Consider the following 15,877-nt stretch of genomic DNA (forward strand, 5'->3'; position numbering starts at 1 on the left):
CGATACATGCTATTATTGAGAAATATTACTAGATACAAACAACAAGTAAATATAGCTGATTCTAAAAATATAAATTTCAACATATATCTAATGTGACTTGGTGTCAAATTTTGACATTTTTGTAACCGCGCCGACGATCAATGAACTCGCCGTGTTTACCGAGCTTTCATCGAGCCCGTGCTAAGGGCAGATAACTCTACCGATCCCGAGCTTTGTAGAACTTTTAGCCATTCTGGTATAAGAATGTTTCCGGGCTCTGCGACGAGGACGCAGTTCTACAAAGAGCCCATATCATTTTAATGATTTTAAATATATTTACCCATCTTTTCATTATTGTTTATCACATTAAATTATTTTTATCAACATATGTACTTTTGTATTTTTTTACGTAGAAAATAAAGTTTTCATTTGTGGTATAAACCAATTCACTGGTTTACTTTTTTTCTGTTACTAAAGCTATTTCTTTTAGTAAAAAAAATATTTTCATCAATGCATGATTTTAATACAACTACAGTACTATTTTCTTATTGTATTCTAGTTTGAATTTTCGAACATTTAGTACAATGCCAAACGAAACTGTCTCTTGAAAAATGAAACTCTGACTGATCACAAACACATCTATTGTGAAACCACCTATCGCAAGCAGCGTCACAACTTACCATATCATCAAAAACATTAGAAATATGACATCCATCTGACTCACAATCGATAAAAATATCATAAGTTAAGGCTTGAGAAACTTTCTTTTTTCTGTATTTACTAAGTTTTTTCTTTGGAAATTTAGAAAACCTACCATTTGAAATACAATTTACTAGATGCTGTCTCATATAATCTATGTCGAATTCTATTTCTTCACTACCTTTAAACCCATTAAAACAAAACTCTACTAAATTAGCGATGGCAAAAACCCCACAGTCAACCCCATTTGTTTGCTGTTGTATGCTAGGTAAAATTGTTTTTAAGATTTTCCTATTTTCCCCGTATGATAAACTTACCTGCATTTCTAAGGACGCTGACAAATGATCTTTCTGCTTAGTTATACCTATCAAACTATCAAGAATATAAACTTCGTTACCACTTACCTCCTGTACTGATACTACCCAATGGTCCTCACCTGTATGATGGATTTGTGCTGCTGATGCTGTCGTCGGTTTCATTCGTAAAGCCTAATCCCACTTACCGTTTCTCAAAACTGGAGCGTACCGTTTATATTAGGAAATATTTACCGCGGCTGGCACAACATGGCTACTCAAGGGGAAAATCTGCTATCAGTATGCATAAAAAGTCCCGGGGCCGTCGATAGGGTGCTCGTATACATAAAGTAAGTGTATGTAATAGTTGTATTCGGTGATAAGATGAAGCGTACCTCTTGATTAACCCGTGGACTTCGTATTTAAAGCTATGTCCAATAGAGTCAAAGTGTGGTGACCCCGATACGTCAACTTGTCCGACTAAACAAAATCGAGGGGATTTTGAAGTTTCACGCCCGATTTCATAAACTAATATCGAGAAATCGACAACATGTTATGGCTTATTTTAAAGATTGACCATTTCTCTTCAATTTAAGTCCTACTTCGAAAAAATCCACCTAATACAACCGAAGCTACGGTACTTAGAAATAAATACATCAGATTTCAAGCCTGGGGGAGTTCAGAACCTTTCTCATTTATATATACTCTATATGTTATTATTTTATAAAACGAGTCAGGCACCTGTGTTTAAAGCATTGGGAGGATGCTAAAGCAACGGGATATCCGTCCGAACCTGTTGTCTTTGGGGGCGAAGACTTGATAAAAGGAGGGAGGAATGTAGTGGAACTGGGTTGATCATTGGAAACCAGGTAGTTCAGTGGTAGAGTGTCCGTCTAGAATTCGTAATCCATAAACTGTAAAACGAAAGTAGGTCTTAGCCCAACGGTGAAGCAAATACTGCTATTTTCTCAATAACTGTTAGTTTTACTTGATACGATAGCTATATGAACTAAATCAGTGTTACCTTGCGTTGTATTTTAGCACATTGGTGACTCAAAAAAATGCGAAAATAATCCGGTAATGTTCAATATGATCTTCTGTTTTTATTTTCGTCATGTTTTCCGGGTCACGTTCTAATAACATGTGGGCTTCCGGTACGTCATCATATATGTCATTTCCCGCGAATTTATTGGGGAATCTAAATCAGCACTTCAAATGAAATGAATTGAAAGAAATAAAAAAAAAATCTAAATAAAAACATTGTGATCAGCATTGAGAGCAACAATAAAGTTTCATTGAAATAATTGCTATGATTCGTTAATCTAAAGCATAAGTAATTGAAATCAAATTAGTTTAAAATTCATATTTCGTTTCTATTATAATCTTAATTTTTTTATCTCAAGATCGTTTAGAAGCTTTGCAGTACTGACTCTTTTAAACGCACAGATGCTTTGATTTGAACAAAGATGGCGACCTGAAGCTGTGAGGTGGATTGGATTAGAATTAAATTGCGTATAGTTCAGCAAGTAAACATCGTGCAATGTGCCCGTGTAGTAAGATAATCTAGTTTTGTCAATATGTACTCAGAACTGTTGTTGTTTAGTTGCTACGGTCATTAGCATTAAAATTCGGATAATTATATAAATACTTATTTAATTAATCTACAGTAGAGCCAACTGTAGACTTCAATATAGCAGAAAGTACTTTACCAAGACATGAGACTAATGTAATAGCTTTATGATAACGAAGGATAACTATAGTCTCTCATTTCATTTCAGTCACATCACTATAGTGGAAAATCAAACATTTCTTCATTCATGTTTGGAATAATAAACTCATCATCACACTGACCAAGCCGGACGTACGTTTTTTTTGAGCTCCGCTAAAAAACGATATCTGACTTATTTCACCACAATGCTATTATAAGATTTTTGGCAAGCATACACTTTAACATCGTGTGGACCAACCTACGGAAACGTTTTAACGTAAAGTTGGATTTTAATATGCTTTTGCATCGATTTTGAAAACCGACAATGGCTTGCTAGCGACGGTGAATACTGTTCATCACCAGAGATATATAGTATATAGGTCTCTGTCATCACGCACCTGTGATACTCTATAGTGTGGGACTACATATCTTTACTATACAGTGGACTTTATATACCTATATCATGCCACACGCCGGAGCTAAACAAAGTGGAACGCCCGGGGCGTCCAAGTACACTGGAAGAAATCTTCGAGGAAGTGTAGAGAAATCCGTAGAGGACAGTCTGACGGAGATATACCAAGTACTGGGAACACTTATTACCAACGACTCGATGGGTACTATGATCTCCAAGCTAAGATCGGATATTCGGAGGGAAAATCAAGAACTGATTGACAAATTAGAAGGTCGCATTTTCGATTTGGAAAAAAGCAACGATGAACTTCGAGACGTAGTAAAGATGCAGGGAGAACGCATTAGTGAGTTGCAGGAGACACAGAGTCAAACCGAGGAACGGTATAACGACCTAGAACAGCATGGAAGGAAGAACAGCATTAGAATATCCGGACTTCGTGACGACTTGGAGTACGAATCCGTGGAAAAATGTGTCGAACATGTTGTTGATTTTGTGAACACGAAACTCAAAGTTGCCCTAAAGAGTGAGGACATAGACATTGCACATAGATTAGGGAAATTTACCCAGGGACGTCCAAGGAACGTTATTGTCAAGTTTGTTCGGAGACGGAAAAAACACGAAGTGATCAAGGCCAGGAGAGTACTCAAAGGATCTTAACTAACAGTGTTTGAAGACTTAACAAAGGCAAACCAGCAGAAATTGAAAACCGCTTTTGGACTTCCCAGTGTCACAAACTCCTACAGCATTGACGGAAAATTATATGTAATCCTGAGAAATGGTAAAAAACGAAGACTTTGGTTCGATACTCCTTTGGAAGACGATTTTCTTATGGATGACTCAAATTTCACTGGAAACAAATAACTGAGAAAACTTGTTTATGTGTGTAAAATATTGTGACTATCTATTATAAAGGATCGGTATGGAACTTTAGGCAGTACATGCTGCCGCCAGAGATTTTGATCTCTGGTTTTCCGATCTAATTACTGCAGGAACAAGTAAATTTCTTTTCTTTTCCATGTGAATGTGTAAAATATGTTTTGTGTGTTTATTTATTTTCCGTTGGGATTATACATATCTGTTTGGAGTGTGGAAATTTCGGTGTGAGCAGGTAAGCAAATAACGTTATTATCGTACCTGTATGTTATGTAATAGTTTTTTTTAATAGTACTACCTACAATATATCCAGTCGAACCTGCCTATGGCGGATTCCCCATGTGTCCTTTATAGATAGATGCTCGTTATATATATATAAATGTAATTTATATAGCACTTTGCTCTGAGCGGGGCTGATGATGACCGTCCTCTATAGACAGGTGTCCTTTATTCAGAGGTAATTTATATAGGACTTTGCTCTGAGCGGGTCTGCTTATGACCGTCCTCTATAGACAGGTGTCCTTTATTTATAGTAATTTATATAGCACTTTGCTTTGAGCGGAGCTGATTATGACCGTCCTCTATAGACAGGTGTCCTTTGTACAGAGGTGTCCTTCACGGCAGGTTTGACTGTATTATATAATATATATAACTAAAAGTCTTTATAAAAATAATATTCTGTAAGAGCCTTAGCATATAAGCAGTTTCATATATATTGTCTGTCTCCTGATGTTACTACATTAGTTGAGATGTTGATATAGGTCAGCAATCGATAAGCAATATACGTATACATTTGTATATTGTGCATGTATATTTTTTTTGTGCATTGCATGTACATGTGTAAATATTTCAATTTTAAAACAACACAAGTTAAATCAAGTAATGGGTTGAGTTTAAATGTTTGGAATCATATAATAATACCCAGTAGTGATACATAGTGTTCAGTAGTTATATATATAAATCTTCCAGTATAATACTTATGATCTGGATACAATATCGAAATAATATCTGTAAAGTAATCAGTACGACTGTGACAGTATAATAAATATGTACATGTACTTCGGTTTACAACTGAATCAGATTTTAATAACTACAGCACTTTAATAAACTAATGTCACAGAACACAGATTAATTGCTATACCATTGATTATTATTAGCATAAATGTATATTATCCGGATTCAAGTAGAATACTAGCCGTGATAAGGCATTTCCGGTATACTAGTCAAAGTCGCAACAGTGCTTAAATTGAATTGTACAATAAGCTTTGGCATGAAAGAGTCGCGACGAATCAGACAATTTTAATTTCAGGCCAGGTGTGTGATGAACAGATGTTGATCTAGACTTCATCAATATGATTTTATTATGTATTCTGTCATTTTCTCTTCCTATTCCATTTCTTTCTCTTTTCTGGATGGTAGACCATAACTCCTTAGATGGTAAGTGGATATATGTATTATGTTATAACCGATGTATGACCACACCTTTTGATTATGGATGACCTAAATATTTTGTCAGCAAACTGTCAGGGACTGGGGGAACACGTTAAGAGAAAGGATATTTTCTCATATCTGAGAGCAAAAGATTATAATATATATTGTCTACAAGATACCCATTTTACAACAGAAAAAGATAATTTGATTCGCAGCGAGTGGGGATATGAATGTTACTTTAATTCTTTTAAATCAAATGCTAGAGGAGTTGCAATTTTATTTAATAATAATTTTGAATTTAAAATTAAAAAAACAAAATCGGACTCAACTGGGAACTTTTTAGCAATTAACCTAGAAATTAGAAATATGGAATTTACTCTGATTACTGTCTATGGCCCTAATTCAGACAATCCTAATTTTTTTAACCTTATTGATGATACTATAGATATTTTCAGTAATAATAGAATAATAATATGTGGTGATTTTAATCTAGTTTTAAATCCCGATAAAGATTATGATAAGAGTTACAGAAACATAAACAATTCAAAAGCCAGAGAGAAGATCTTAGAAATAATTGAAAACCACAACCTAGTCGATATATATGGGCGGCCGTTTGAGGATAAAATACAGACACTACTTAAGTGCAAAAAAAGCCAAATGGCCATTATGTTCTTTTTACACTTAAGTGCAAAAGATTTGCACTTAAGTGTCAAAAAAATTATTTGCACTTAAGTGCAAAAAAATGAAGCGGTTTCTAACAAGAAATTCACCTACCGAAGTAATTTTTTCGACTGGTCCAAAATGAAGTACAATGATTGGTCATCCAATGGGCGAAGTTCTATCAATTTCGTATCGACCAATCAAATCATGCATACTGTCGCAGTGTGCCCTAGCGATACGTAAACAATATGGCGGCTTCTATATTACCTCGTGTTAAATCTTGTAACCGAGCGACTCGTCAGCTGATAGAAGTGAAACAATTATAAAAAAAAGCTTTGTTGGTTTTAAATGGTACAATCGATCAATGTGAAATATAAACCATAATAGAAGGTTTTTTACAGTAGACCTTCTTTGACCACGTCTTCCAGTATATGTTTGGTAACAAGTTATGGTAATATTACATAGTACTGTCTTTACCACGCAAATATCTATGAATTTATACTTACTTTTTGTGGAAATAAATGCAACTGCATTTGACTTGAATGCAAAGCTGAAAACCAGAGCTTGAAACTGTGCTGGTTGAATTATTATGTCACACCCCAAGTATTGATTAAAGAAATATTCCTATCTTGCAAAGAGTATCACATGTCATTGCGAATATCGACATTACCGGGAGTGTAGCATAATAAATGGGATTAACTGTAACATTTATGACCAAAATAATGTAAACAGTGAAGGAATAAGGACACTTCACATGCTTTTATGTATTAATTTAGACATATTTACAATTACAGGAAATTCTTAGTAAAAAATATAAAGTAAAAGCCTCCTCCCCCCGCCCAGGCCTGATAATGAAAAGGGATGATAATCTAGGGATAAATTTATAGTTTTTGCACTTAAGTGTAAAAAAACAGTCTTTTGCACTTAAGTGTAAAAAAAAAAGTTTTTTGCACTTAAGTGTAAAAAAAAAGTTTTTTGCACTTAAGTGTAAAAAAAAAAGTTTTTTGCACTTAAGTGTAAAAAAAAAGTTTTTGCACTTAAGTGCAAAAAACTCTACTTTCCCTTCCCCCTACAGAGAAACATACCAATTCATGCTCATCTATTACTCAGCAATGACCAAGTTTGCAGTATTTGGGAGCAGCTATGCTACTCTTCTTGAGAGATATTATCATGGTTTCCTTAAGGAAAATAATGATAACAAATGTGTTTTAGAAAAGAAAATATCAAAATCTCTATTTGTTGAGTAATTCCCAAAATGCAAGTAATATATAAAAAAAATCATAACTGTCAAAGTTAGTATTTAAATTTAATTTCCAATCTTGTCCACTATTATGAAATGTTATATTTATTCATACTATTGTTTCTTATGCATGTTCCTGGCACTGTCAGATTCTTCGGGAAGGATGGCATGCGTACACTAAAAGACAATTACTTAGAGACTTGATAGAGTACTTTACTTTAAACATATTTTATTGTCTAAACAAGAACAATAGGATTAGGCACAAGTTATTACAACTTATGAAGCCTTCTCCACTCAACATGTTAATATTTACAAGTAATGACATAGGTATAATATATAGTAAATCATGTAACATTTAGGAGGAAAAATGGATAATCTAACATACAATGTACATTTACATAATAAAGAGATACAAGTATATATATTCAAAATCTTCTGCTGGACTTTATGAAAGACTGCACATATCCAAATACATAACTATTCACTTCCAAAGCCAAGTTTTCATTACCATATAATAACAAATTTAAATTTACATGTATATTTAAATCATTAAAATATTGGAACATTTCAGCACGAGCAGTAGCATATATTGGACATTCACAAAAGAAATGATGCACATTTTCACAAATGTTACCACAGTTTACACAAATAGAGTCCTCTGCCAAATTTACACGAAAAAGATCATCCTTAAGAGAACTACACTTATATCTTAATTTTGTATGTATTATATTAAACTTTCTTTCACCATAATTATAGTAGCAAGGCAGACTACTGTAGTAGAAATAGGTTGAGAGAGAGCTAGTTTGAAAGAAGAAAGAGAAAGAGATTTAACATTGTCGTCTAAATTGTTCCAGTTTCTTAAAGTAGAGGGAAAGAAGGAGTTTATTGTAGAAGAGAGTCTGTAATTTGGAATTCTAAAATTGTCCTTATTTCTTAAAGGGTAAGGGTTATTATTGCCCACTGAAGGAGGTAATACGTTAGATAGATAACTTGGAGTCATATTATTTTTTATTTTATAAAGTAATTGAAGATTTCTTTTAGCTCTTCTGTCTGAAAGTGGTTCCAAAGATGTTTCAAAATATAAAAATTCTTTTCTTGTATAAGATGGTAGACCAGTTATTATTCTAGCTGCTTCAAACTGAGCCCGCTCTAACTTTTCTGAGTCAGCTTGAGAGCATCCGTCCCAAACCTCACATGCATATTCCAGAACAGGTAAAATAAATGACTTATAAATTCTTAAAAGAGCATCACGCTTTAACATATATTTAATTTTCCTTAAAACATTTATTTTTTTCATTACTGATTTGTATATCTCATCAATGTGGTCAGACCATTTAGCATTTGAATTAAATATGACTCCAAGATGTCTATGTAAACTTCTAAAATTTAAAAAGGTTCCATCAAAAATTAAATCAAGATTTTCTTCAATATTGTCGGAGTTTGATATACAAATTATCTCAGTTTTATTTGGATTAAAAAAACAAGCCAAGTTTTTGCCCACTGATTTAATTTTTCTAAATCTCTGTTTAAAACTAATTCAATTTCTCGGCATGAAGAAGACGACTTTATAAGAGAAGTGTCATCAGCAAATAAACGTGCTGTTGACTCAAGTTCATCAGCTATGTCATTAATATATATTAAAAAAAGAAGAGGTCCTAGAATTGAGCCCTGGGGAAGTCCAGCCGTTATCATACCAGCATCAGAAGATGAACTGTTAATATATACTTTTTGTTGTCTGTTACATAAATAGTTTTCTATCCAGGACAAGAGGTTACCTGAAATACCATATGAATTTAACTTTATTAGGAGACCTTTGTGCCAGACTCTGTCAAAGGCTTTCGAAATGTCACAGAAAATCATACAAGTATGTTTTTTTTTTCTAGATTTAGACAAATGTTATGATAAATTTCAATTAGTTGGTATACTGCTGAATTTCCAGGCATAAATCCTGCTTGAAACCGATAAAATAATGCATTTTCAAAAAAATAATTATACAAGTGCTTAAAAATAACCCTTTCTAACACTTTCCCAACAATAGAGTACAACCCTGATGTTTTACTCATCCAACTAAGAGGAAATGACATCTCGGCGACATTATCCCCAGCTACATGTTCCAGAGATTTCCGACACTGCAGGTGGACCTACATCACGCTGGAATTCAGAAGGTGTACTTTTCAGAGATTGTGCGACGTGGTAACTCTGACAAGTCCCCCGGCCTGACAACGACCTCTTTTGAGAAACAACGGAAGAAGATAAATGAACAACTGCTTACTAGAGGACTTTGACTGTGACCAAGTGCATTTCAACAACTCAGGACTCAGGACCCAGTTCCATGCTTTGAGACGACCATTTTTGTATAATTGATTGAAATTGATAAACATCTTTAATATGTCATGTTATGCTTTGTAATTTATAATATGTTTCAAGCGATTAATCTTAAAAATGTATAACTATTAACTAGAATCATTTCATGATAATCATATTTTATTTTATTATTCAATCAACTTTATTGTTGTGAGTTAGAAATGTAAACATTATGATTGATGTTGTTTCCATTATCAATATTTTTTGTCTGTGTCATATTAATATTTTGATTTCAGATCTATCTGCTTGTGTATATAATGTAAAAATATAAATATCCGATTCCTTTTAAATGTTTAATTCCTTTAAATGTTTTGTGTACTACTTTATTGTATATAAAACTATATATCTGCCATTGATAACAATATATAACACAATAAATCATGATTGGTTTTCAAAGTTGCAGTATATGGACTGTATTAATATCTTTGTTTTTTATAAATAAAAAGTGTTTAATAGTGTCCAATCTGATTTTGTTCATTTTGTAAATGTAAGGGTTATGCCTTTAAAATATATAATTAAAAACAATTTTTGGTAAAAAAAAAAGATATTTCAATATGTAATATAATCAAAACACTGCGAAATAACACAATTTATAAGCGATAAACACCTTTAATACCCATTCTGGTCCAGTTTCATGTCTCTGAGGACTTTGTAAGAGTTACTTCCCTTGAATTGACCTGAAATTCCGATAGACAAAAAATACCGAAATTCGTACAAAATACACATTTTTGTTTAATGAAACTTTACTATATCATGTATAATACACATACAATTTGAAAAATCCTTCGATTTTGCAGAAACAACTCTTGAATTTTACTATGGCGTGCAGAAACACGTATGCCGAATAGTAGTGCAAAGCGCTTCATCCTGGCTACGCAAATAAGACCGACTTTTTTACAAAGTGCACATTTTTTTTAATGAAACTTCATCAGAACCTGTAAAAGAGGTAGACCAACGCAAAAAAACAAGTTAATTTGTGTATATATCGTTAACATTTTGCTATGGCGTGCGAAAACCCCTATGGTGTATATTTTCCTGTGGCGTACATGTATTTAAGGGTCACCCGACATGCGCAGACAAGGATAACATTTGTGTTGTTTAGTGCTAAAGAGTTCTAGTATTACTGGAACGATCCATTTTGAAGAGAGGGATACGAAGAAATTTTTTGTACTTATGTGCGCAGGTACATAATGTAAAAAGATTACTACATAATGGCAAAAGAGGTTTTTTTGCATTATGTGGTTTTTGCACTTAAGTGAAAAAGTTTTTGCCATTATGTAATTTTTTGCCATTATGTTAATTTTTTTTACACTTAAGTGCAAAAGTTTTTGCACTTAAGTAGTGTCTGTATTTTATCCTAAAACGGCCGCCCATAGATATATATAGAGAACAGCATCCTGATAGCATTAGATATACATGGAGAAAGCCAAATCCATTAAAACAGTCTAGATTAGACTTTTTCCTAATTTCAGAAAATATTTCGTCGTTAGTAATAAATTCTTCCATAGAAACAGGATATAGATCAGACCATTCATTCCCCAAAATTTGTATGCAACTTTATGAATTTAAGAGAGGTAAAGGACTGTGGAAATTTAACAATTCGTTACTTAGTGATGTAGAATATATAGATGTTGTTGATAATATTATCCTAGAAACTAAAAAACAATATTGCTTACCTATGTATAATATAGACAATTTAGAAAATATTCCAAATTCAGAAATACAATTTAATATCGATGACCAACTATTTCTTGAGACACTTCTGATGAATATAAGGGGAAAAACAATATCTCATGCTGCTTATAGGAAAAGATCACAAAATTTAACAGAAATTAATCTTCAAAAATCAATAGAAGAATTAGAAAGTCAAAGTGTTTTAAATACAATAGAAATTGATAAAAAGAAAAAAGAATTAGAAGAAATCAGAACGAAAAAGATAAAAGGCAGCATTATTAGATCTAGGGCAAAGTGGGAAGAAGAAGGGGAGAAACCAACTAATTACTTTTTCAGTTTGGAAAATAGAAACTTTACATCAAAAATAGTTCCAAAAATTCAGTTAGAAGATGGCACCTTAATTACAAAACAAGAAGAAATTCTAGATAAAATCCAATGCTTTTATGAAAATTTATATAATTCAGATGATACTTTAACTGATATAACTCTTGATTCTCTTATTGATTTCGAAAACATCCCAAAACTAAATATGTATGAATCTGATAAATTAGAAGGACTTATAATAACTATTGAGGAAGCATATAAGACATTAAGCAATATGAAAAATAATAAAAGTCCTGGTTCTGATGGCTATGCCGTTGAATTTTTTAAATATTTTTGGGAACAACTTGGGTATTTCATTGTCCGTTCACTAAATTATGGGTACATGAAAGGAGAATTATCTGTAACACAACGCCACGGTGTAATAATTTGTATTCCAAAAAAAGATAAACCACGTCAATATATCAAAAACTGGAGACCTATAACTTTATTAAATATTATATATAAAATTGGATCAGGGGTTATTGCAAATAGAATAAAATCAGTTTTGGACATAATTGTTAACAAAGATCAATCAGGTTTTATAGCAGGTCGATACATTGGGGAAAACACTAGACTTTTATATGACATTATGAATTATACTGAAGAAAATGATATTCCGGGGATGGTTTTAATGATAGATTTTGAAAAGGCGTTTGATTCTGTTTCTTTTAACTTCATAGCAAAAGTGTTAGATTTTTTTGGTTTCGGAAATTATATAAAAAAAATGGGTACAATTGTTTAACTGTAATGTAGGAGCTTCTATTAATCAGGGAGGGAATCTTTCATCATTTTTCAGAATAAAAAGGGGATGTAGACAAGGGGATCCGATCGCACCATATATCTTCATTCTTTGTGCCGAAATTCTTGCTATTAGGCTTAGAAATAACAAACATATTAAGGGGATAGAAGTTGATAATACAAATATTTTACTTTCACAATATGCAGATGACACATACTTAACTCTTGATGGATCTGAGGAATCTCTTAAAGAAACAATGAATGAATTAAATATTTTTGCATCAATTTCAGGATTAAAAATTAATATTGATAAGACAGAAATTGTATGGATTGGCAGTAAAAAATATAGTCAAGAGAAATTTCTACCTGAACTAAACTTGAAATGGGGAAAAGAAAAATTCACTCTATTAGGAATAGATTTCAGCGTTGATCTACATGAAATAATTAAAATGAACTTTGATAAGAAAATAGTAAAATTAAAAAATATTATTACTGCTTGGAGCAGACGTAACTTAACTCCAATAGGTAAAATTCATTTAATAAAATCATTAATGATCTCCCAATTTAATCATTTATTTATTGCTCTACCAAACCCAGGTGACAAGATAATTAAAAAAATAAACTCTATTTTATTTGAATTTTTGTGGCATAGTAAAGTGGATAAAATTAAAAGAGATATTATTGTACAAGATCACTCTCATGGGGGACTAAAAATGCTCAATACTCAAAATTTTGTTGATTCATTAAAAATTGGCTGGGTTAAGCGACTGTTTCAATCTTCAGGAAAATGGAAAACACTACTAGAAAAATATTTAGACCTAGATAAACTAATGAATATTGGAGGGAACTATATAGATCTATGCCAACAAAATATTAGCAATTCTTTTTGGAAAGATGTACTTAGGGCTTGGTCAAGATTAGATAACTCTACTAATATGAAAATAGTCAAAGGGAAAGCACTCTTGCATACACCTGTCTGGCATAACAAAAATATTACAATAGGTGGTGGAACAATTTTTACTCTAAGTGGTATGAAAAGGGTATTTATGTCATTGGTGACTTCTTTAAAGATGTAAACAACAACACTTTTTTCTCTTTTAATGAATTTATTCAAAAGTATAGCATTAACACTAACTTTTTGAAATATAATGGAGTAATATCTGCAATAAAAAATGTTTACAACACTTTGAATTTGATTCCACTACTTATAACTTTGTATATCCAGTTTTACCTAGCAATATTGCAATATTTCTTAATATTAATAAAGGCTCGAAGATATTTTATGATATTCTAAATTCAAAGAATGATATTACTGCTAAAGGGAAAGAGAAATGGTCTAACGTACTTGATTTCAATTTAAATGATTGGTGTAGTATATATACACTTCCTTTTACAGTAAGTAAAAACTCACGATTACACTGGTTGCAATTTAGAATATCACATCATATCTTAACAACTAATTCATTTCTTTTCAAAGCCAAACTAACAAACAATCCATTCTGTAACTTTTGTAACTCAGAAATTGAATCAATTGTTCACCTTTTTTGGGAATGTGATCAAGTTCAGAATCTTCTTGAAGGTCTAGATATATTATTAGATGCATTATTTATTCCCTTTAGACTAAATAAAAAAACAATGCTTTTTGGTAAATATGATGGTGATTATAAAAATCCATCCTTTAAAGTAGATAATCAAATTATTTTGATTATAAAACAATACATATACAGAAACAGATGTCTGCATAAATCTTTAAATATCAACTCTTTACTCTATTGTATCTATGATCATTATAAAGTCAGAAAATTTTGTAGCTCTAAAAAAGGGGAAAAAGAAAAAAACAAATGTTTGGCTGAATGGAGAAAATGGGATAAACTTTTGCAGATTATGGAATAATACTTTTTTAATCTGTTTTATTGACTTATACATTACACATTTATTTGTATTAAATATTAATAATCGCATACATGTGGTACCTTCTTCTTTTGCTGGAATCCCAGTGTCTGACAATTGCAGTAAATATATATAATTGAGTTAATCTACATTTTTAGTAATTATATATATATAACAAGTCTACCATCCAGTCCTTTCCTCTTTTGGCATAAATTGTGTAAAGTATGATATTTATTTTTTTTTTTTTTTTTCTTTTGTACTATCTTTGAATAAAAATACTTTAAAATATTACAAAGTACTCCCTTCCTTTTCTTCTTCTCCTTCCTTTCTTTCTTCCACTTTTCATCCTTCTTCTCTTCCTTCTCCTTCCTTTCCTCTTCTTTATGTATGTCTGTATATGTCTATATGGATTTTTGTCGTTTTGTTCAAGATTAAATAATATAAATGTTATGATTTGTATCCTGTCCACGTGTATCTGTGTTTGTTTTTATCTTATACCATTGATGTTAGGTGTGTATGTTTGTTAGGGTGAGAGGGTGAAACCATATGACGTTAAATATGAAAGGTTTTGGAAGAATATATAGTGTGAAAGCTGAACAATTGAGTGAATAGATGCAATATACATTAATTTGAATGTCAAAAAGATAGAATGTAGAGTGAGTGAGTGAGTAAGTATGTAAATGTTTCCGAAGTAAAATATATATATGTACCTATGTATAATATGCCTTGGAAAAATAAAACAAATTAAAAAAAAAAAAAATAAACTCATCATCATCCTTATCTTCGTCAGAGCCTTTTAATTTTCTTAAAATATTCAGATAACTCGACCATGTCATGGTCCTGACGATGAGACGGAAAACGATGTTGGGTTGGCGGCCGACGCTGATGTGACGGTCAAAAACCACACACCGTATTCCTGGAACAACACACCTTATTGATATCACGATCGTGGTCATACAAACGCTTAGCACAGTAGGACAGTATTGCTGGGTCCTTGTGATTTTGTTTACGCCGGACCCGGACACGATCCCCGTACCAGGAATATTTTTTTTTCTCAACAACGACTTAATGAATAAATCCCATTTTTTTCTAATAAATTCATATTAATATTAAATCTGAGAGAGCGTGATTTCGTGTACGCCGCACGCAACCGTGAAAAATTACGGTTTTTTGCTGTTTATTCGTAAAAAGGGGGCTTTCCTTTATGATGTTTTGGATTCCACGCTTCAAGTAAACCTTGCTGTTTTTGAGTCGTTGTTGCGAAAAGAAAAAAAAAATATGTATATTCCTGGTACGGGGATCGAGTCCAGGTCTTCGTGCGGCGTACACGAATTTTTTCTCAGTCTGCGATTACGATTAAAAGGGTCAACCAATCATTTGTACGTGTTTATGGATGCAGACGGTTGATGATTCTCGATCGACGGCGACAAATTTCTAGCAAAACTACAAGTGATACAATCATCACATGGATTGGCGTGTATATATTTCATATTTCTGATGACATTCCATTGAAATATAAAAAAAAATATTCTTATGTGTTCACAGAACACGTG

This window comes from Pecten maximus, chromosome 6 (assembly GCF_902652985.1).
Source record: "Pecten maximus chromosome 6, xPecMax1.1, whole genome shotgun sequence".
Classification (NCBI taxonomy): Eukaryota; Metazoa; Mollusca; class Bivalvia; order Pectinida; family Pectinidae; genus Pecten; species Pecten maximus.